Here is an 18,636-nt window from a genome sequence, read left to right as displayed (position 1 = left end):
CCTCCCAGCAAGCTGGATACTCATTTTACAGACCTCGGAAGGATGGAAGGCTGAGTCAACCTTGAGCCAGCTATCTGAACCCACCTTCTGCCGAGATCGAACTCAGGTTGTGAGCAGAGGACTATTTTAGACTAGTACAAAGGCAGTCTCAGATAGTCTTTAAATATTTCACTTAATGTGAACTGCTCCTGCCTTAGAAGAGTGTACAAAAGCAATTAAGGCAAAGACAGAGAGAGAAATCAAAACAAAAACAAACTTTTTAAGTATCAATGTCAATAACTTTGGGAATATTCATATTACAGTGTAGCAATATTGGGAGAGAAAAGTAAGTTATTAATAATAAGTGTCGTCAGATGAACAGAGATGGTTTTGCCATTGCTTTCCTCTGCATAACACCCCTTTTTCCTTGGTAGTCTCCCATCCAAGTTCTCACCATGGTTGACCCAGCTTAGCTCCTGAGCATCTGTCCAACTCAGGAGAATTTGGCCTCTAGGATTCCCTCTTCCTAGAGCCAGTTTGGTGTGGACTCTTATCTGGAAGAACCAGGTTTGATTCCCCACTCCTCCACTTGCAGCTGCTGAAATGGCCTTGGGTCAGCCATAGCTCTCACAGGAATTGTCCCTGAAAGGGCAGCTTCTGGAAGAGCTCTCTCAGTCCTGCTTACCTCACAGGGTGTCTGTTGTGGGGGGCGGGGAAGGGAAAGGAGATTGTGACTGCTCCGAGATTCTTGAGATTCAGAGTATAGGGCAGGATATAAATCCAATATCTTATTCTTCATTCATTCATTATGAGTACACAGGCTGGGATTGGGTAATAGCCTTGACCAAAGAACGATCCACTCCTTCTATCTGGGATGGTTGTCCTCTTCCACCAAGCACGCAGCTTCGGGAGGGACGCACATGGAGCGGTGAGAGAGGTAGGGGATACCCGCCTAACCAGCCCGATCAGCCAGATCAACCCGGGCGATCAATGGGGTGACAGATATCACAGCCAGATCACCATGGGGTAGGGTAATGTTGCCAGCACTGGCTTGGGAAATACCTGGAGATTTTGGGGGCAGAGCCTGAGAGGGGGGTTGGAAAGAGAGGGACTTCAGCGGCGTATAATGCCATAGAGTCCACCTTCCAAAGCAGCCATTTTCTCCAGGTGAATTGGTCTCTATCGCTTGGAGATCAACTGTATTCCCAGGAGATCCCCAGCCACCATCTGGGGGTTGGCGACACTAGGCTTGAGGCCCTACCATGCATCACACATAATGCCAGGACTCTTTTAATAGCAGGAGCTCCTCTGCACATTAGGCCATGCCCCGCCCCAAATGTAGCCAGTCCTCCAAAAGCTTAGAGAACTCTTAGTACAGGGCCTACTGTAAGCTCCAGGATGATTGGCTACATATACACACTGTGGCTTGTTTTCCTAGGCGTCCCGTTTACACTGTACAACACACTCCTAACCCACCTTCAAGAGGGGGTTAGATAAAAATATGGAGCAGAGGTCCATCAGTGGCTATTAGCCACAGTGTGTATGTGTGTGTGTGTGTGTGTGTGTGTGTGTGTGTGTGTGTGTATATATATATATATATATGCTGTGAGAGCACATGTATATCTCAGGGAATGTGCGTTTATTTAGAATATTTTTGTACTGCCTCTCCAGGGAACTTGCTGGGGGAGACTTACAAAATAAAACATAGCAACAAGTAATTAGGGTTTTCCCTAATAGCACCCCACTGGGATTGTTTCATGTTGGGAAGATGGTGTGTGGGAAGGACACTGAAGACCCTTCCCCATGTGCACCTTGGGCCTTATGCTTATCAGGCACTGCATGTGCAGGAATTGAGCAGAATCCACACCATTTTTTATTCTCTTAACATCTGACATAGGATTTGACCAGTGTAATTTGTAAAAGGGATGCCAGCCTCCAGGTGGGACCTGGGGATCCCCTGTGATTACAGCTCATCTCCAGGCTACAGAGATCAGTTTCCCCAGAGAAAATGGCTGCTTTTGAGGGTGGACCCTGTGGCATTGTACCTACCGAGGTCCCTGCCCTCCCGTGCCCTTCACCCTCAAATCTCAACACATTCCCCCCCAACCTGGAGCTGGCAAGCCTATCCCCCCCACCACCACCTGTGTGGGAGAAATTTTCTCTTTCTATAGTTCATAAGCCTTTCCCATAACCAGTTTCCCAAGCAATATGGCGTTCCCATAGAACGCTTACACGAGACCCAAAAGCACATTTTTATAAAAAAAGAGATAAGCTTTATTGTACTGTAGATCTTCTCACAGGAAGAAGACGACAACGACGATATTGGATTTATATTCCATCCTCCACTCAAGAGTCTCACAATCTCCTTTATCTTCCTCCCCCACAAAAGACACCCTGTGAGGTGGGTGGGGCTGAGAGAGGCTCTCACAGCAGCTGCCCTTTCAAGGACAACTCCTATGAGAGCTATGGTTGACCCAAGGCCATTTCAGCAGGTGCAAGTGGAGGAGTGGGGAATCAAATCCGGTTCTCCCAGATAAGAGTCCGCACACTGAACCACTACACCAAACTGGCTCTCCAGGACAATGTACTTATACTATTAATAGGAAGGCAAGAACAGTTAGCAAACAGCAAGCAGTTAGCAAAAAAATTCACATTATACTTCTACTTAAAACTCTACTGCATCTTATACAGTTCGGTAAGTTGTTATACAATTAAGATCCAGTTAATACAATTAAAATACTTTCCAGTTACAATAAGCAATTTCAGTAGTTAGGCTTACTCTAAATTTCTGAATCAATAAAACCTCTTATAGCCCTATACCTGCAATATCTAAATTTTCTAAGACTCTAAATACTCAATATCGGAGAGATCTCTAGCACAGCTTATGGCTTGCCTGCCCCAGAGACACCAAGCAGCAAGACGGTGGCAGGTTTTTGAACCTTTTATAAGTTTCTGGCCTGAGAACCTAACTCTTTATCTCAATAGTCATCTTTTTCCCAGGTCATTTTAGCCCTTTCCCACAAGCTGGACCTGATGATGTAGCCAATCCTCCAAGAGCTTACAGGGCTCTTCTTACAGGGCTTACATGCCACTTCACATACTGAGCTCTGTTGGGCTCATAGAACCAATTCACACTATGTCTTGGCCTTTCTTTCTTTTTTAGCTGTTATAATTGCGAAGAAAGGTTTAAATATGTAATGGTAGGGATGCCAAGCAGTAGCCTTGAGTAATTTTGGAGATGGGTAAAGGCAAATCCTAAAGCATCTCCCCAGATGTAATGATGTCACTTCCAGTTTTTGCATCATTTGCTGGTCTTTGAGGCACCAGCCAGCAACAGAGGGGGACCCTGGAAGATCTCCTCCTGGCATCCCTCTGTGTGTTGGATTAAAAGGTGTGTTAAAGAATTAGGAGGGTTGGGGGTACATGAGTTAAATACTAATAGCCGGAAATGGGGCCTCACCTGAACGTAGCAATGGAACAGGCCCATTCTTTCAAATCCCTGTGGAAACTCTAGTTCACTTACCTATTTTAAATTCAATACAATTTGCAACCACAGGAATACAAATTGAACATGCCATAGCCACCTTCTCAATTTCTTTCTGTGGCAGTCGCATGTACATTTCGAGAGGTCTCTTTCCCTCTCCACTGACAATAAGCACAGTTTAAAACTGTCATCCCCTCCAGCCCATGTTTTGTAAAATGAAATTTCCCTGGTCACTTAGCTGCTACATAAGGAGCAATTTAAAAGTATATTGCATGCGAGCCACGAAAAGCTAAATCCTGCAGCAGATTTCATGGAACATCATTGTTACAAGGGAAGACCTCAGATGTGGTCTGAGTGTTCTGGAACCCATGCAGATGAAGTGGTGAACCTGGAAAAGGCTCACTACAGAAGCTCTGCACAGTGTTTTGCCATTTACAGTGTGTTCCTTGCAGGAACGCCAGTCTCCAGGTGGGACTTGGGGATCCCCGGAAATCAGAGTTCAGTTTCCCTGGAGAAAATGGATGTGTTGGAGGGTGGAGTCTGTGGCATTGTAGCCCACTGAGGTCCCCGTCCTCCCCAGGCTCCATTCCTAAATCTCCAGGAGTTTCCCAACCTAGAGCAGTGCCGGATTAAACCCTGTGGAAGGCCCTAGACCAGGGGTATCAAACTCATTTGTTATGAAGGCTGGATCTGAAATAAATGAGACCTTGTCAGACTGGGCCATGTTAGGCCAGGCCATGTGTGTTCCTATTTAAGATTAGGTAGCAAAGATAGAAACTTTATAAAGGACACACAAACACAATTAAATATTTTTTTTCAAAAAAAATTAAACTAAAACATGCTTAAAATATCAGCATTTGTTGGCCTTAAAGGTGCTTTTGTATTTCTCCCATGGGATCCAGGGAACTGGGCAAAGAAAGCTCTAGCTCTTTCCTTCCTTCCCCAGGGGACCAGGAAGGGGAGGAGCCTCAGCCAATATAAGGAAGAGAGGCTTGGTTCAGTAGTTCTGCTGTGTGATTGAGAGAGCCTGGCAAAGCGAGCTATCCCTTCCCCTCTTCCTCCCCAAGGGAGGAGCCTCAGCCAATGGAGAAAACAGAGGTTTTGCTCTGTAGCTCCTGTGCAATTGAGCAAGCCTTGCAAAGCAAGCTGTGATGCAGAAGGGAGCAAGAGAGGGGGAGAAGGAAGCAGACGATAGCCAGTTGCTCGGGGGCCTGATTGGAGCCCTCTGGGGGCGTGATTTGGCCCCTGGATTGCATGTTTGACACCCCTGCCCTAGACAGTTAAAATCTCAGCTCCCCCCCCTTGCAAATTATCTCAGAGTTGGAGTGCTCACTCCACCACCCGCGGCCCCCGCTGCAGCCTGCAGGCACCTTCTCAAGAGCCCTTTGACAAAGCTGTGGGGGAGAGGCAGAGTAGGGTTGCCAATCCCCAGGTGGGGGTAGGGGATCCCCCGGTTTGGAGGTCCTCCCCCCGCTTCAGGGTCGTCAGAAAGCAAGGGGGAGGGGAGGGAAATGTCTGCTGGGAACTCTATTATTCCCTATGGAGATTTATTCCCATAGAAAATCATGGAGAATTGATCCGTGGGTATCTGGGGCTCTGGGGGGCTGTTTTTTGGGGTAGAGGCACCAAATTTTAAGTATAGCATCTAGTGCCTCTCCCCAAAATACCCCCCAAGTTTCAAAAAGATTGGACCAGGGGGTCCAATTCTATGAGCCCCAAAAGAAGGTGCCCCTATCCTTCATTATTTCCTATGGAAGGAAGGCATTGAAAAGGTGTGCCGTCCCTTTAAATGTGATGGCCAGAACTCCCTTTGTTGTTCAATTATGCTTCTCACAGCCTTGATCTTGGCTCCACCCCCAAAGCCTCCTGGCTCCATCCCCAAAGTCCCCAGATATTTCTTGAATTGGACTTGGCAACCCTAAGGCAAAGAGAGGCAGACTTGGCAATGATGGCAGCAGCAGCCACACCAGGCAAGTCGGGCAAAGAGCGGGCCAGTTGCTGGTTGTGCTTGCAGGCTGGGAGGGCTGCAAGCAGGGGGAAAACCAGGGGAGAAAGCTGACCTGGGGCTCCTAAAGCACGAGGGCCCATAGGCTGGTGCCTTCTCGGCCTATTTGTTAATCTGGCCCTGACCAGGAGCTGGCAAGAAGGGGAACCTGACAACCCTAGGCTATTCACACACCTTAATAATGTGTCTTAACATTGTGTGCTTTACCCAAGCAATGGGCAATTCCTTTGCTGTACTCCTGTGCCACTGCTGTTTGGATTAAGTTTCCTCTCTACTTAGTTGTTTACCATCTCTTTGTCATCCACTGAAAGCCCCATATACCATCAATTCGCAGTCCTTTGTTAATCCCGCAAAAAGGCTGGCCGTGATCAATTGTTAGGTTTGAGGAGGATGGAGCAGGTATTTTTCACAGAAGCAAGAGGCAACAATAGTTATATGTATTTGTTTACAACGTTGAGGTCCCATTTTTCTGCCCATTCAGGGCCACCTAGGCAGCTAACAGAACAGCATATTAATAGGGCTGCCAGCTCCAGGTTGGGAAATACCTAGAGATTTGGGGGGTGGAGCCTAAGGTGAGCAGGGTTTGGGGAGGGGAGGGACTTCATCAATGGAGTATAAAGTAATAGAGTGTAATGCCGTAGACTCCACCTTCTGATTTGGCTGTTTTCTCCAGGTGAACTGATCTCTGTCACCTGGAGATCAGTTGTAATCCCAGGAGATCTCCAGCCATCATTTGGTGGTTGGCAACCCTACATAATAAAATACATCTTAAAACCAATTAAGAATAGTTCTGTGTGTCAGCAGCAGGGGTGGAATTCTAGCAGGAGCTCCTTTGCATATTAGGCCACACCCTCTGATATAACAATCTTCCAAGAACTCACAAGGCTCTTTTTTGTAAGCTCTTGGAGGATTGGCTGCTTCAGGGGTGTGTGGCCTAATATGCAAAGGAGCTCCTGCTAGAATTCCACCGCTCATCAGGAGGGTATTGTGCCTTTGGCTTGGGTTTTGTTTTTTTTAACCTCTTCAGCCACTGTAGATTTGGGGGAACAGCTGAAGCATTTGGAGTTCTTGTTTGAGAGAACAAACTAGTCATACTTAAGGCCTGTTGAGCCTCTTCCTTACCATTAACTGGCTTAGCAGAAACTAGGGCTTAATACATATATAAAACAAATAAAGCGAATTAAACTATGAGGCAGGAAGCAGGGACCATTGGGGAATTAACTCATAGTTAATGAGAGCCAGTTTGGTGTAGTGGTTAAGTGTGCGGGCTCTTATCTGGGAGAACTGGGTTTTATTCCCCACTCCTTCAGTTACAGCTGCTGGAGTGGCCTTGGGTCAGCCATAGCTCTCATAGGAGTTGTCCTTGAAAGGGCTTTTTCTGTGAGAGCCCTCTCAGCCCCACCCACCTCACAGGGTGTCTGTTGTGAGAGAGGAAGGTAGAGGAGATTGTAAGCCGCTCTGAGACTCTGATTCAGAGAGCAGGGCAGGGTATAAATCTGCGGCCTTCTTCTTCTTCTCCCTTCCACTCACTTTCTCTTAGGAGCTTCGTCCCCCCTTCCACCCGCTCCTGTTGCCTGACAACAGATAGAGCCTGAAGAATTATCAGTCCCAACTACAACTGATCTCCAGACTACAGAAATCAGTTTCCTTAAAAAAAAGTTGCAGTTTCAGAGGATATACTGCTAAGCTCCCTCCACTTCTCAAAATCCACCTTCCCTGAGTTGCTGGTTTTCTGCTGGCCACCAGCAGGGGATGGGGGCAGGGGGCTAGGGTTGCCAGATCAAGGTTCGGAAAGTCCTGGAGATTTGCGGATTGAATCTAAGGAGGACAAGGAAATCAGTGGGTACAATGCCATAGACTCTACCCTCCCTTTCTCACAATGCTTTCCCCCCTTTCTCACAATATATGAACTCGTGGACACTCTATGAAATTGCTGAGCAGTCGGGTTAGAACAAATAAAAGGAAGTCCTTCATCACCCAAAGGGCGATTAACATGTGGAATTCACTGTCACAGAAGGTGGCGGCAGCTACAGCATAGCCAGCTTCAAGAGGGGATTGGATAAGCATATGGAGCAGAGGTCCATCAGTGACTATTAGCCACAGCTTATCGTTGGAACTCTGTCTGGGGCAGTGATGCTCTGTATTCTTGGTGCTTGGAAGGGGCAACAGTGGGAAGACTTCTAGTGTCCTGGCCCCACTGATGGACCTCCTGTTAGCACCTGGTATTTTTGGACACTGTGTGACACAGAGTATTGGACTGGATGGTCCATTGACCTGATCCAGCATGGCTTCGCTTATGTTCTTATGTTCTCCAAAGCAGGGGAACTGATCTCTGAAGACAAGCAGTCATTGCAGGAAATCCCCAGGTCCCGCCTGGAGGCTGGCATCTCTACGCCCCAGGCTCTACCCCAAAATCTTCAGGAATTTCTCAGTGTGAAGTCCAGCCCTTAATAATGCAGTCTTACTTTTAGATTTATTTTTAATTTCAGATGTATGTGATGCAGAGCCATGGTTCCATGATAATCTGTTTTGCATTCAGAAGACCCCACATTCAATACCCAGCATATCCAATTTTTTTAAAAAAGATCGAGCAGAAGGTGATATGAAAGGCCTCAAAACTCTGAAGCGGTGCTTCGTTCTCTGAACATGTGTGCGCCTGCATGTACACAAACACTTTAAGAGGGATAGGAAAGACCTTCTGCTATCTTGGAACTCCAGTCTGATTATTAATCTTCATGTAATCCAAAGAAAATGAATTGCGCTTCAAGCATGCCTTCAAAGAACTGAATGAACACTAATTACAGACTCATTGCAGGGCCCCTGTAAGGTAAGTAAGCAATTATCTAAAGAATTAGAACAGTTTAGAAGTATAATTCAGGAGTCTAAGTTGGCTCCAGCGGAAAGCAATGTGAAATTAGTCCCCCCCATATCAAAAGAATGATACTGTTATTACATATCTCTTCTTTTCCATCCCTCATAAATCCCACTGTGTGTGAAGTAGCCAGACTCATTGCACACAACATGAGGACTCTTTGAGAACTTGGTAAAAAACCAAGACCTTAAATTGCCCATTATTTCACTTCAGACTGGACTTGTTAAAAGGGCACTGCTCGTAACCTTTTTCTCACTGAAAGTTCTAAATGATAACAAAGTTTGAAATGTACACAAAGGTTTCTTGTTTTATCCTAAATGAGATCTGTTCGCGAAGCAGAGACACAAGATCTAAGGACAAGTAACAAACCAATCGCAAGGCCTCTCTTTTTTAAATGATTTTAAACAACTTGAAGGTTTTTAGGGCTGCCAAAGCCTGCTGAGGGTTCCAGCGTCTGGCTTTGCTTCAAGACAAATGAACAAGAAAAACGATTCTCAGATCATAGAATCATAAAGTTGGAAGGGACCTCCAGGGCCATCTAATACAATCAATCTGCACAATGCAGGAAAATCACAAATACCTCCCCCTAAGTTCACAGAATAGGCATTGCTGTCAGATGGCCATCTAACCTCTGTTTAGAAACCTCCAAAGAAGGTGAGCCCACCATCTTCTGAGGAAGCCTGTTCCACTGAGGAACCGCTCTGTCAGGAAGTTCTTCCTAATGTTTAGTCAAAAACTCTTCTGATTTAATGTCAACCCATTGATTCTGGTTCAACCTTCTAGGGCAACAGAAAACAACTTCGCGCCATCCTCTGTATGACAGCCCTTCAAGTACTTCGAGATGGTGGTCTTATCACCTCTCCATCATTTCCTCTCCAGGCTAAACATACCCAGCTCCCTCAGCCTTTCCTCACAGGATTTGGTCTCCAGACCCCTCACCATCTAAGTTGCCCTCTTCTGGACACATTCCAGTTTGTCTGTATCCTTCTTAAATTGTGATGCCCAAAACTGAACATAATATTTGAGATGAGGTCTAACCAGAGCAGAACAAAGTAATGCCATCATTTTGCATGAGTCACAGAATCATAGAACCAGAACTTTTTTTCTGGAAAAAGAGGTGTCAGAGCTCTCAAGGGGGTAATGAAGGAGAAACACATGGGTGCCCTTCATGAACTTTTAAACATTTTTTGAGAATGTTTTTTCCATGAAGAGGTTCTGGAACTCCATTCTGCTGTCTTCCCCCAGGAAAAAAAAAACAACTCCTGCATAGAATCATAGAGTTGGAAGTGACCTCCAGGGTCATCTAGTCCAAAAATTGCATTTGCCTTTTTAGCTACCTGCTAACTTTTTACACTGCTGACACATGCATGGCCCATTAAGACCCCTAGATCTTTTTTGCACAAACTACTGCCAAGACAAGTCTCCCCCATCCTATAATTATGCATAATACCTGTATAACTGATAATGCTTTTGTCAGTTGGATCTGGTAGTGGACCATAATAAATTGAATTGAACTATAATTAGGCATTTCCTACCTAAATGCAGAACCTATGGAGGCATTATTACAGTCTTTGTCGTTCATCTCATGTGACATCCAAGAGCCGTTTCATAGAGTATGCAGAGAAAAATGACAGAGACTGAAGCCATAGAATTCCAGACAGTACTGCCTCAGACTGCAGACGGGGATCACACTTTTTAATGCTTCCCCACGTACTAAACAACATAAAATCTCTTCTCTTAAAGGAAATCAGTTCATCAGGGAGAGCCTAATTTTTATTCAAAAGCAGTTATTTAAACATATTCAGGTGCCTACAAATCGTTCAGATGCTTCACTCCATTTATCTACCCTAATGCTGCTTTTGCCAGAAAGTAGCAGTTATTCAAATCTCAGGTGAATACTGCAACACTGGGTTCTCCCAAGTTTTTTTGAGCTTGTGGACACGTTTGGAATTCTGACAGATGGTGTTGGAATTCTGACAGATGGTGAGGGCACAATTAAAAGAAATGGCTGCCACAGGAAGGCAAAACCTTATGTACAACCGCAGGGAAGAAGTTGAGTGACTTAAAAAAACCCACTGGGTAAGAGGACAGAGAGAATAAAGCCAAAACTGTGCTGGCAGCCGCCACTGAAATGATGTTATTTTAATCTGCACAGCCTACTAGATCTCCAGTGGCCATTTAGAAGCCCTGTTGGACAAGATACCAGAGACTAAGAGCTTAAGTGCACAAGGAGGCGATTTATCTAAATAGAATCTGTTTGGTGCAGTGATTGAGAGCCACTTTGGTGTGGTGGTTAAGTGTGCGGATTCTTATCTGGGAGAACCGGGTTTGATTCCCCACTCCTCCACTTGCAGCTGCTGGAATGGCCTTGGGTCAGCCATAGCTCTCCCCAGAGTTGTCCTTGAACGGGCAGCTTTTGGGAGAGCTCTCTCAGCCCCACCCACCTCACAGGGTGTCTGTTGCGAGGAAGGAAGGTAAAGGGGATTGTGAGCCGCTCTGAGACTCTGCGATTCAGAGTATAAGGCGAGATATAAATCCAATCTCTTCTTCGTATGACAGGGGTTGCCAATGGTAGCTCTCCAGATGTTTTTTGCCTCCAACTCCCATCCGCCCCAGCCATTGGCCATGCTGGCTGGGGCTGATGGGCGTTGTAGGCAAAAAACATCTGGAGAGCTACTATTGGCCACCCCTGTCTTATGGCATGCTGTGATGCTTCTTTTGCATGTCTCTGTCCCCTGCAACACCTACTGGTTGCTAGCACTTGGCTGGCTGGCACTTGGTGAGGGATGGCTGTTAGATTTGGGGCAGGGTTTAGATGCGTAGAAAATGAGGGAATAAACACAGAGGTAGAGACATTGTAGTTACACACAGAGACACAACTGCAGACACAAGGGGAAAACAAGGCCCAATGTAATGGGTGGAACCAGGGGTGGAATTCTAGCAGGAGCTCCTTTGCACATTAGGCCACACACCCGTGATGTAGCCAATCCTCCAAGAGCTTACAAAAAAGAGCTTTGTAAGCTCTTGGAGGACTGGCTACATCGAGGGGGTGTGGCCTAATATGCAAAGGAGCTCCTGCTAGAATTCCACCCCGGGTGGGACACAATGACTGAGTTCAGACCGCCAGCTCAGGGTGTCAGCATGCTGACCCAGAAATGAGCCGGTGGAAACTGGACTGCCCCAGAGTGTCCAGACAGCCCACGGAACAGGGACGGGCCACAGACGCCCCAGGGGAGCATCCAGAGCACTCAAGCACCCCATCTGTGGCTCTCCGGGTGCTTCCCCAGCCATTCAAACATTCGGGGAGGCACCTCAGTGGTGCCCCAGTGATTAGGTGCCACTTTGCAAGTGGTACCTTTTTGAGCTGGCTCTCGGTAAGTTGGGGATGGGTTGGGGGTGGGAGCGGGACAGCAGGCAGATGTGCACCTGTGGATGTGCTTTTCTAGGGCACTTGCTTGCCATCCCTGGGGCAGCTTAAACTGTCTGTCTGAACCCAGACACTGTAAACTTATCATTGAAAGCACATTTCCGTGCACTATGGGTGCCATACCTGTATGGGTGCTTTCACACACACACAGTACGCACTTTCAAATAATTTTCAATGCACTTTACAGATCTGCAAATTGTTGCTGAAGCGGGCTGAAACTGCATTATCTTGCATGTGTAAAAGCACGTCATGTTTGCTTTGTTGAACAAAGCTTCCTTATGCATTTCTGCGGAGTAGAAATATTGTATTGCAGGGGTGTCGAACTCATTTGTTATGAAGGCCACATCTGACATAAATGAGACCTTGTCGGGCCGGGCCATGTTGGGCTGGGCCATATGTGTACCTAAGATTAGGTTAAAAAAACCTTAAAATGGTTAAAACATTAGCACTCATTGGTCTTAAAGGTGCTTTCTTTATATCTCTCCCCTGGGATCCAGGGAACTGGGCAAAGGAAGCTCTGGCTCTTTCCTTCCTTCCCCAGGGGACCAGAAGGGAGAAGGAAGAGAGGCTTGGCTCAGTAGTGCTGCTGTGCAATTGAGAGAGCCTGGCAAAGCAAGCGCTGCCTCCCCCCCGCCTTCCTCTCAAGGGAGGATCCTCAGCCAATGGAGAAAATGGAGATTTTGCTCTTTAGCTCCTGTGTGATTGAGCAAGCCTTGCAAAGCAAGCTGTTATACAGAAGGAAGCAAATGACAGCCGGTTGTTCAGGGGCCTGATTCAGCCCCCCGGGCTGCATGTTTGACACCCCTGAATTGGAACATCATCGTCAAACACTTGAATAGTCCTGGCTGGATTGTCCTAATTGTCAAATATTTTTACTTACACTAATCATAGAGCTTTATTTCCATGCGCGTGACCTTTATGGCAGGGACCAAGCTTCCCAGGGTGTAGGAGATATGTAGGTTGGCATTGGATGGGGGACCGCCAAGGAAGACTGGGGTTCCTCTGCAGAGGAAGGCGATGGCAGACCACCTCTGCTCATCTCAAGCCTGCAAGGTCTCATAGAAGTGGAGGTGCAGCTTAACAGCATGTTCTTCTTGGTTCTGTTCTGCCAACAATCAGAATGATTTTAAACTTGTGCCCATAATTTTCTTTTTAGAAATATATATTTACGTTGACAGGGCTGGCCGTAGGATGCATGGCACCCAGGCAGCCTCACGCCCCCCACACCTCACCCCTCCGCAGCGCCTCCACCTCCCTCCCAGTTTTAATGCCTGGGTGAAGCGCAGTGAAGTGCCATGCTCCCAGGGTTCTTTCAAGGCCCTCCCCCCGCCAATCAGCTGATCGGCGGGTAAAGCAGTGCAGAGGACAGTGGCTCCTATGCCAGCCTTCCATGCACTCATCAGGATCAGCGCTGGGGCAGCAGGAAGGATGAGGAGCCTCTGAAAAAGCGGCCACTGCTGCTGACTCCTTCCTTCCCACGTGATCCAGGAGGAAGTGGGGAGGAGGCAGTGGCAGCGGCCACTTTTTCAGCTCTTTGTCCTCCTCGTCCTTGGCGCTTCATCACGCTTCACCCGGGCATTAAAATTGGGAGGGAGGCAGGGGGAGGCCTACGGGGTGGGGAGAGGGCCGATTTTGGTACCCCCACCCTGCTGGCACCCTAGGCAAATGCCTAGTTTGGAGAGCCAGTTTAGTGTAGTGGTGAAATGTGTGAACTCTTATCTGGGAGAACTGGGTTTGATTCCCCACTCCTCCACTTGTACCTGCTGGAATGGCCTTGGGTTATTGGGAATGGCCTTGAGTCATTGGGAATGGCCTTGGGTCCTTGAGACAACCTGGAAGAGGTTGTCCTTGAAAGGGCAGCTTCTGGGAGAGCTCTCTCAGCCCCAACAACAACAACAATTTTTATTTGTATCCCGCCCTCCCCGCCGGAGCAGGCTCAAGGCAGCTAACAGCATAATTTCATACATGGGTCATACAATATTAAATAAAACTACATTGGCAGTTTAATTAAAATTCTGATTAAAATTCTAAAATTAATAAAATTAATAAAATATACAAGTGCTATGATTACGTTTACGTTTACGATGGCGAGTTCTTTAACAGTTTCCCTCTTAATCAGTGAAGGCCAATTGGAAGAGGGTAGTCTTGCAGGCCCTGCGGAACTGTTTAAGGTCCCGCAGGGCCCGCGTTTCCTCTGGAAGTTGGTTCCATAGGCATGGAGCAGTAGTAGAGAAAGCTCGGTTGCGGGTGCTTTGCAACTTCACCTCTTTCGGCCCGGGAATGTTCAGCAGGTTTTTCCCGGCTGACCTCAGTGCTCTCTGGGGTTCAAACGGGGAGAGACGGTCCCTAAGGTAGGCAGGTCCTCAGCCATATAGGGCTTTAAAGGTAATAACCAGCACTTTGTAATGAATCCGGTATACAACTGGCAGCCAGTGCAGTTTGCGCAGCCCAGGCTGTATGTGCCCCCAGCCTGGGCTGCGCGAACTGCACTGGCTGCCAGTTGTATACCGGATTCGTTACAAAGTGCCCCCCAAAGAGTGTCTATTGTGGGGGGAGAAGATATAGGAGATTGTAAGCCGCTCTGAGTCTCTGATTCAGAGAGGATGGGGTAGAAATGTGCAATTCTTCTTCTTCCCGCTGCCACCTCAGCACTGATCCTGGTGAGCGTGTGGAAGGCTGGCATAGGAGCTGCTGGCCTCCGTGCTGCTTTACCTGCCTATCAGTTGATTGACGGGGGGGGCGGCCTTGAAAGAGCCTTGGGAGCGTAGCACTTCCCCACGCTTCACCCAGGCATTAAAACTGGGAAAGATGCAGGGGGAGGCAAATAGGAATTTGCCTAGGGGGTGTGGGAGAGGGCCGATTTTGGTGCCCCCACCCTGCCTGCACCCTAGGGAAATGCCTAGTTTGCCTAGTGGATGAGCCGGCCCCCTAGGTTGACTGTTTCATTCTTTTTTTGCCTCTGTTGGATGATCTTATTGAGTAAAGATGTTGTTGTTTAAAGAAATATGAAGTGCCCTTTGGGAAATAATTGCACTCCATTTCGACAACATACTTGTCCTTCTCAAGGAGAAACCTTCCCTTGCTGGGTGAGTCCACGGTCAGTGGCCCTGTTAATCTGATACAGCAACAGAGGGATGGATTGTGGACATGAAACTGTTTCCCAATCCTTACATTGAAAAGGACTGTTTTTAAAATCAAATTGTCCTTCCCCCCATTATTGAATAGTGCTTTCTTTGTGTGGGGCTGTTATTTAGGAAAGGGACATTTTGGGGAAAGTACTGACGAAGACGTCTAAAAGCTAATTCACAATGCAGAAAAAATGGAGGACGGCTTTCTCCGTAACTGCCTGTGAGAGGCATAATTTGAAAGCCATCTAAGAGCTGCTCTTCCCCTGTTTTAAACCACGTCCGTTATAGATGGTTCTGCAGTGCTGTATATCATCAGCAAGTAAAACATAGAAATTATTCAGAACGATTCTCCTAAGCAGAATGTCCTTGTTGATGCTCATTTCTCTGCTTAGCTATTACCCTCTTCACCTCCCAGAACTGTCTTCTCCATTTTAACTATATTAGCAAATTCAGTCAACTCATTTAGAACTATCGTGCAGTCTGCAGTTTTTGGTTAGTTCTCCCCTACAACCAGAGATGGAATTCTAGCAGGAGCTCCTTTGCCTATTAGGCCACACACCCCTGATGTAGCCAATCCTCCAAGAGCTTACAAAAAAGAGCCTTGTAAGCTCTTGGAGGACTGGCTACATCAGCGGGGTGTGGCCTAATAGGCAAAGGAGTTTCTGCTAGAATCCCACCCCTGCCTACAACTAGGGTTGCAATTCTGGGCTGAGAAATTTCAGGAGCTTTGGGGGTAGAGCCTGAAAAGGACAAGGTTGGGGAAGGGGAGGGGCTGCAGCAGAGTAGAATTCCATAGAGGTCACCCTCCAAAACAGCCATTTTTTCTAGAGGAACTTTCAGGAGATCTCCAGTCCCCACGTGTGGATTGGCAACCCTGCAGTTAGAGATGTTGCTGGCCTAAGGCATTCAAGCTATGGGCAGCCTAAGGAACCGTTGCAAGGGTATAATATCCTCTTTTTTCCTGTCGTCAATCCTCTCGGCCAGGCCTGTAGCTACAGGAGGGCCTGTGGGGGTCCTGCCCCCTGACTTCCTGTTAGGTGCCCCAACTCAGGTGACCTGACCTTCCCTCCATCCCTCGCCACCACTGCGGGGGTGAAAGCTGAGAAGCTGGGAGCTATCCTCTATCCCCTCCTGATTTAAATTGTATGGGAGGGTTGCCCAGGGGCTGCTGCGCCTCCCACGCCATTTAAGGGGCCCTCAGGGGGTGGGGGTGGGAGGGAAGGTCAGGCGCCCCGAGTCGGGCACCCTGAATTGCAGCAGCCAGAGGAGGGGAGCCAATAAGTGCCCCCTGACTTTTTTTAACATGCCCCCCCCCCAGCTTTTAACATCCTGACTACGGGCCTGCTCTCGCCTTTCTCCATTTTGCTGCAGTTCAAGTTCATCTTTCAAGGATTTCAAGAAATGGCACTTTTGATTTATACAAGATTTATTTCTTTACAAGCCTGATTTATAGAAGAAATAGTTTTACCGATAGGGGGAAAGGGGAGGGGAGTTTATGCTAGGCATAACATTCAAATCAGGGCACTTTACTAGGGTTGCCAAGTTCCCCACAGCCTCTGACTCTATGGTACAATAGAGGAACCCCCACCCGGCCCCAGGAACTTACTTATGTTCAGGGGTCATTTCATAGAAAAAGAAGTGTTGGAGCTCATTAGCACAATTCATTTGTGTAACTCATTTGCATATGCCACACCCCCCCCTGACATCACCAGAAGGTGTACTAAATGACATCAGCTCAGCATCTACCTTCAAATGCTTCTTGAATTAGAATCGTCGTCATAAAACCTGACTTCCATCATACTTTTTAAATTGCTTTCTCCTGTGCAGCCACAGTGGCACGAGGAAGGTTTCCATCTGTCTGCTTGATACGTGTTGATTATTTTTCCCTTTTTGCGTGTGTGTGTGGGGAGAAATATTACAAAGATTTTCAAATCTTAAGAGTTCAGCAACATTCTCAAAGGTGGGAGGGCAGTTTGAACAACAGAGCCCAGAAGCAAGTCTTTTTTGGGGGGAGTGGGGTTAAGAAAGAAAGAGCACAATAAAATTTAAAGATTCTGGAGTTCTGCTCCTGTGAGCTCTTGCTCAAAATGAGGCCTGCTTACGTTAGTAAGAGAGCCCTCTGGATCCCAGAGCATGCTGTGTTGCTCTTGCTAATACGCAGAGGTGCCAGATTCTCCCTGACCAACGGTGGGGGATCGGGGGGGGGGGCAGGTAGAGATGCCAGATTCAGGTTGAGAAACTCATGGAGAGTTGGGGATAGAACCTGGGAAGGACAGGGGCCGATGTGGGGTACAGTGCCATAGATTCCACCCTCCTAACCATCCATTTTCTCCAGTGGAACTGATCTCTGTAGTCTGGAGATGAGCTGTTAATACTGGAGGATTCCCAAGCCCCACCTGGAGGCTGGCAACCCTACTATGACGTGTGTGTATTGGCAACTCAGAGGGAGCAATCCTAGCTAGGTCTACTTGCATGTAGGTTCGATGTAATTCAGTGGGCCTTACTTCTAGGAAAGTGTCCTTAGGCTCGCGGCATCACTTTAATTGTGATGTTGAATGTATTTTGGGGGTGGCGGAATGTATGCTCAGAATCACATTCAAATGTAGGCTTACCGGAGCAACTGTTTAAAAAGTTTTGAAGATTAGGAAATCTGTTGAAGGAACCATGCATCTAGGAGGTCAGTTTCTCTCTGCTGTGTAGGGTTCCTTTACTATATTATCAGGAGACAGCAGGAAAAAGCACCTGACAAGCCCGTCGCCTCTCCCATTAAGCAGACCCGGGAGATCAGCAGCAGCAGCAGCAGTTATAACGGCCCAGAGACTGAAGTGATGCTCTGCAATAAGGCATTTGTGATCTGTTAGCATCAGACCAGGAGTGGCCAAACATGTGGCTTTCACACATATTGTGTGGCTCTCGAAGCCCCCACCGCCCCTCTAGCCAGCTTGGAGAAGGCATTTCTCTCTTTAAATCATATCTCCAAGCCAGCCAGCAGCTTGGAGAATGCATTTAAACTTAAAGTTGCTTTCTGTCCACTGTTCCTTCTTCCCCCTTCCCATTACCTACCTACCTTCCTTCCTTCCTTCCTTCCTTCCTTCCTTCCTTCCTTCCTTCCTTCCTTCCTTCCTTCCTTCCTTCCTTCCTTCCTTCCTTCCTTCCTTCCTTCCTTCCTTCCTCCCTCCCTCCCTCCCTCCCTCCCTCCCTCCCTCCCTCCCTTCCTTCCTTCCTTCCTTCCTTCCTTCCTTCCTTCCTTCCTTCCTTCCTTCCTTCCTTCCTTCCTTCCTTCCTTCCTTCCGTCTCTCAAACATCTGACATTTATTCTATGTGCCTGTTTCATTAAGCAAGTTTGGCCACCCCTGCATCAGACTGTTCAGAAGGCTCATTTTGGGTTCCCGAGTTCAGAAGCAAAGGGGCCTCCAGAGCTGGATTGCTATAGGGAAATGGCATCTTCGGTCACTGCCCTCGAGCCACCAGAGGCAAAGAGAACAGAGCTCTCATACAATTAATCGTCAGGACAAAGAGGGAATTTTGCCAGATGCTGAACCTACCAGGCATTCCAGGTGGCCTGCCTGCCTTTCCCTCTGATTAATTTAGTCGCATTACAAAGCATGTAATGGTATTTGTTGCTGTTCGATGAATCACTCTTATTTATTTTAAAAGACTGCATTCTGCTTCCTCACTGCTCTGGAAGGGAGCATTCTGCAGTGAGTCATTGTCCTTTTTACCTGAGAAAAAGAACAAACA

This window comes from Heteronotia binoei, chromosome 7 (genome assembly GCF_032191835.1).
Source record: "Heteronotia binoei isolate CCM8104 ecotype False Entrance Well chromosome 7, APGP_CSIRO_Hbin_v1, whole genome shotgun sequence".
Classification (NCBI taxonomy): domain Eukaryota; kingdom Metazoa; phylum Chordata; class Lepidosauria; order Squamata; family Gekkonidae; genus Heteronotia; species Heteronotia binoei.
This window is presented reverse-complemented; position numbering follows the sequence as displayed.